Here is a 6,000-nt window from a genome sequence, read left to right on the forward strand (position 1 = left end):
TCTTAGCAAGATTTTACCCTCCTCAACGAATCAATAGGCTGAGAGCTGAGGTCCAAACTTTCAGGCAACAAGATGGTGAGACTCTTTATGAAGCATGGGAGAGGTTTAAGGACCTAACAAGGAGGTGCCCACCAGATATGTTCAACGAATGGGTGCAACTGCACATTTTTTATGAAGGCCTGTCATATGAATCATAGAAGGCAGTAGACCATTCATCCGAAGGATCTTTGAACAAGAAGAAGACCATTGAGGAATCCAAAGATGTCATTGAAACAGTAGCAAAGAATGATTATTTCTATGCTTCTGAAAGAGGCAACACTAGGGGAGTAATGGAGCTAAACAATGTAGATGCTCTGATGGCCCAAAACAAGCTCATTACCCAGCAGCTGGCTGACCTCACCAAGAAGATGGAGAGGAACCAAGTAGCAGCAATCACTACTTCATCAACAACCCAAGAAGGAGTGAATGAAGAAGCAGAGGGTAGTCAGGAGCAAGCCAACTACATTGGGAATTCACCTAGGCAAAACCATGATCCATACTCTAAGACCTATAACCCTGGATGGAGGAATTACCTAAACTTTGGGTGGGGAAATCAACAAGACCAAGGCCTAGATCAAAGACGTTCAAATCCCAACAATAATGCAGCCCACCAACATTTCACATCTAGACCATATCAACACCCCCAAAACAACACCTCTCCACATTCATATCAAAACCAAAATAACTTACCTCATCCTTCCACCTTTAATCCCAATCTACCATCATTTGATGACAAACTCTCAAGGATTGAGAATCTACTTGAAGGCATAGGCAAAGAGATTCAAGACAACAAGGCATTAAAGGAGGAAGTGCGAGCAAATTTTAAGAACCAAGGAGATACAATCAAGAGATTGGAATCTCAAGTGGGGTATCTCTCTGAGCAGATTCCCAAACCCACAAATGGATTCCCAAGTAACACAGAGAAGAATCTGAGAGGTGCAACAAAGAAAGTAAGATGGAAAGATTGCAAGATCGTCACTATAAGTGATAAGGAGACTGAGGACAAGCCAAACAAGTCGGCAGAACAACCTGGAGACACCTCAGCAGAGAAGGAGGAAAAAGATTACCAAGAACCAGAAATCTCAAAACAGGAGCTGCTGAGACTCTATGCACTTTTTCCCCAACTGCTCAATGGTGCTGTGGAGAAGAGAATATACTCAAGGTTTCTAGATTTGTTTACATCTCTGCATGTCAACATACCATTCATCAAGACTATTCAACAAATGCCTGCATACATCAAGTATATGAAGGAGCTACTTCCCAGGAAAAGCTCACTCAAGGGAGGCCAAACTATAGTGATAAACAAGGAGTGCAGTGCCCTCATTCAACCACAGTTGCCTACAAAAAGAAAAGATCCAGGGAGTTTTCATGTCCTCTGTGCCATAGGAGAAACAATATTTGATAAAGCACTCTGCGATTTGGGAGCAAGCATCAACTTAATGCCCTTATCCCTGGTGAAGAGGCTGAAGATTAATGAGATAATGCCCACAGATGTAGTCATCATGCTGGCAGACAAAACTCAAAAATAAGCAATAGGAGTGGTGGAAAATGTGTTAGTAAAGGTTGGGAAATACTTTCTTCCCACAGACTTTGTCATTCTGGACATGGAAGAGAGTCACACTCACCCAATCATATTGGGAAGACCAATCCTAGCTACAGCCAGAGCACTCATAGATGTGGAGCGAGGGGAGATAATATTGAGGATCCATGATGAATGACTTAGCTTTAATATCTTCAAACTCTCACAAGAATCAGACCAAGAGAACAAAGAACCAAGCAAAGATCATAATGAGATGCTGACAGAGGAAGCAAGCACTGAAGCACAACCAGCACATCTGGGAAAGCCCTTGGTTGATGAACAAGGAAATAAGCAGTTGTCACAGCTCAAGGAAAAGCTGGAGGAACCTAAACCACCAGAGACATGTAAAGACAACAATAAAATTCCCTTAGAAGAAGAAGTCACAAAGAGCAAGGCAACATCAAAAGGGAAAAAGAAGAAGGTACCAAGGGGGTGGAGGAACAAGAAGATCCCTACAGAGGACTTCTCTCCAGGGGATAAAGTGATCTCAGCTTACTTCCCAGATATCCCCCCTAATCTCCCCACTGTACCATCTCAGTTACCTAAGGTTTTCACTATCAACAGAGTTCTCTCCTTGGAACATGTAGAGATCATTGATACAACCAATGGATATAAGTCCACAGCAAGAGGGGAGGACTTTAAGCATTTCCAACCACCCTGATGAGGGAGAAACGTCAAGCTAGTGACGCTAAAGAAGCGCTTCATGGGAGGCAACCCATGTTTTATATGCTTTTAGAAAATAGTGAATAAGTCGATACTCATGAATTCCAACCCAGACTTGACAAACACTTGGTGAAATCCTTAATAGGCAGTATATAGTGAAGAACAAGTTTGGTGTTCAAAGCAGGCCAAGAAAGCATGAATGCAACTGAGAGCATGCTAGTCTTGGAGCTTTGAACAGAATTTTTCATCACAGTGCTCCAAACTAAGTTTGGTGTCACCCCATGGTGCCGCCAATGTGCATATAAGGATACACAGTTAGTTAGTTAGTTGGAATTCATGAATAAACAAAATATTTTCTTATTTTTTTTATTCTAGCCGTAACGTTTAACTTGTTTTTTTATGATATTAATTCTTACTTTTCTTATTTGATCTTTATAGGGAAAATGAGAGGAGCATTGAAGGAGATTGATTGGACAATTAAATGAGAAAGGTTCGGCCACTTCATGAAGAGGAACTACACACTTATCTCAAGAAGGAATGCATTGGAAAATGTTGCTGATGCCAGGGTATCTTGGTCAATTTCACTGACCTTTTCTTTACTATTTTTAGGGTAGTTTCATGCATTTCTTTAGGAAATAAGCTAGTTTTGGGTAGATATTCACCTACACCTTGATTCAAGCATACATTGTGCATTTTACATTATTTCATGAGGATTTTGCATGAATTTAGTGACAAATTGTATGCTGCATTACCCATGACTTGGACTAGAACTTTGATGCACTCTGTTGCTTGATTTCAGGACCAAATGAAGCAAGGAAAGGGAGGTAACTTGCAAGGTTAATAAGAAAAGTGATTGCCAATAACACTCTCAAAGCCATCATTGCCCACGTTAAGAGTCACGTTAACTAAGTTAACGTGCACTCTAACGTGGAAAAGGGAAGTTGAGTCAACGTTAGTAACACTTAACATTCTCACTAATGTTGGCAAACACTCATAAGTGGCCACGTTAGAGCCCATGTTAACCTAGTTAACGTGGCCTTTAACGTTAAAGGGGGAAGAGATGCCAACGTTAGTGACATTCAACATTGTCACTAACGTTGGCCTAAGGATGCAACACACAACGTTAACTTCCACATTAACTTGGTTAACGTGGGAGCTAACATAAGAAGTGAGAGTTGTCGACAACGTTAGTGACACTCGACATCGTCACTAACGTTGGAAGCAACCACACAACCCCCAAGGAGCCACGTTAACTTAGTTAACGTGGAAGCTAACGATGAGGAATGAATGATGAGCCAGCGTTAGTGACACTCAACATTGTCACTAACGTTGGGATGGCTAAGAATGGCCACGTTAGAAGCCACGTTAACCTAGTTAACGTGGACTCTAACGTGAGATCTAGGGGCACATTGGAACGTTAGTGACAATGTTGAGTGTCACTAACGTTCTCGAAGTTTGGCAAGGCCACGTTAGAAGCCACGTTAACCTAGTTAACGTGGGCTTTAACGTGAAGCAAAAAGGGGCACACTGGAACGTTAGTGACAATGTTGAGTGTCACTAACGTTCTCGAAGATTGGCAAGCTCACGTTAGAAGCCACGTTAACCTAGTTAACGTGGGCTCTAACGTGACGCAAAGGGGTACATTGGAACGTTAGTGAAAATGTTAAGTGTCACTAACGTTCTCGAACTTATAGTTTCACTAAATGTTAACACCCCTAATGCCCTGAGCTAAAGTCTCTGCCCACTTAGCACTTTCTCTCTGCAAGTAAAGCCAAGCCCAAATGAAGAAAAGAACTGCTTCAAACTCAAGATCCAAAGGCCCAAGACTTGAAGAGCAAACTAGAAGCTGAGAAGAGTAGTATATATAGGAGTAGCTTTGAATTGTTAAAGGAGTTCTGGAGGCTGGAAAAAGAGAACTACTCTCTGTATTTTACCTTCTCTGCATTTTCTAGTTTTATGATGTATTCTCCATATTTGTTTTTATTTTCAAGAGCTATGAACAACTAAACCCCTTTCATTGGGTTAGGGAGCTCTGTTGTAATTTGATAGATCAATACTAATTTTCATTATTCTTCTTCTATCTTTTCTCTTGATTTTACTTGAAAGCTTTCGATCTTCATCCCATTGAGTAGTTATCTTAGAAAAGAAGCTATTCAAACTTGGATCTCTTTTGAACCTTGAAAGAGGAATGAAGAGATCAAGCTAGAAATGCTTTCTCATGTTGGACCAAATAGGGTTTGGATGGGTATGTGACTATAACCCTCTCAATACTTGATTTGGGAAATGCATGTGGTATAATCAGTGACCATACTTCATCTCTTCTCATGAGCAATTGACCAAGGAATTGGCTATTGATCAAGATTTGAGAGATTGAATTGCAAGAAATTGTAATTCAATCAATTAAAATTGCCAAGGAGATCAATGAGTGCATTGATTGAGGACGAGATGAAAATGAACTTGATCCGGAGAATTGCAACATCTTCTAAGCCCAATGAACTCCCCATCTCTGATCTTAGCCATTCTCTTTAATTTCTGCCATTTACTTTTATGAGCAAATCCCCCATTCCCATTTACAAATTCTGCAATTTATTTTCAGTCATTTACTTCCAGTCCTTTAATTCTAGCATTTACTTTTCTGTTATTTACATTCCCGCCATGTTATTTTCTGCAACTCTCAACCCAAATTCTGGATTCGCTCAACTAGAACATTCTTCTAATTAAGGTTGCTTGATCAATCAATCCCTGTGGGATTCGACCTCACTCTATTGTGAGTTTTTACTTGACGATAAATTCGGTACACTTGCCGAAGGGAGATTTGTTGAGAGACAAGTTTCCACCCGTATCAAGTTTATGGCGCCGTTGCCGGGGATTGATTATGCATCAACAATGATTAAATTGGAAGATCACTAGATTAAGCATTTTTATTTTTCTGAATTTCATTTTTTGTTTGAGTGATTTACTTTTTGTTTTAGTTAAACTTCTTCCCTTCCCCCTCTACTCTTTTGTTTTTCTTTGTTATTTTCAATTCTGTTTGCTAACCCACTAACTGTTTGATATATTACATCACCCACAACTAACAGTAATTCTGACACAAATACTTTCTGCACCTATCTTTTCTTGCTTGCACTTGATGGTTGTATGACAGGGAGAAGAAGCGGGGCTTCAACTTCCTTCGATTCTGAACCTGAGAGGACCTTCCTTAGATTAAAGAGGGAGGCAAGAGGAAAGAAAGTGGTTGGTACTGAGGAAGAAGAGGAATTCTTTGAAACAAACATGGAAGACAACATGGAAAACCATCATGAAGAAGAGGATCACAACCATGGGGGAGGAGGTAGAGCAAATCATGCTGGGGAGGATAGAAGAGTTTTGGGCTCTTACATCAATCCAAACCCAGGCAATTGTGGAAGTAGCATCCAAAAGCCAACAATCTATGCCAACAACTTTGAACTTAAACGACAGCTCATCACCTTTGTTCAGAACAACTGTTCGTTTGGAGGAGGTGTTCAAGAAGACCCCAATCAACATTTGACCACCTTCCTGAGAATATGTGACACAGTGAAGTCTAATAGTGTTCATCCTGATGCCTATAGACTGCTCCTATTTCCATTCTCACTTAGGGACAAAGCAGCCAAGTGGCTGGAATCTTTCCCAAGGGAAAGCTTGACAACTTGGGAAGACGTGGTGAATAAATTCTTAGCAGGATTTTACCCTCCTCAACA

General features: G+C 40.6%; 1 non-coding gene across 1 annotated transcript; it reads right to left on the reverse strand.

Annotated features, from left to right (window-relative positions):
• Positions 1–35: 35 nt before the first annotated feature.
• Positions 36–142, reverse strand: LOC148545230 (small nucleolar RNA R71). Its single transcript, XR_015901547.1, has one exon. It is a non-coding gene; the product is annotated as a small nucleolar RNA R71 (small nucleolar RNA).
• Positions 143–6,000: the final 5,858 nt, after the last annotated feature.

Source organism: Arachis ipaensis, chromosome B9, assembly GCF_059453495.1.
Source record: "Arachis ipaensis isolate K30076 ecotype BB chromosome B9, ASM5945349v1, whole genome shotgun sequence".
Classification (NCBI taxonomy): Eukaryota; Viridiplantae; Streptophyta; class Magnoliopsida; order Fabales; family Fabaceae; genus Arachis; species Arachis ipaensis.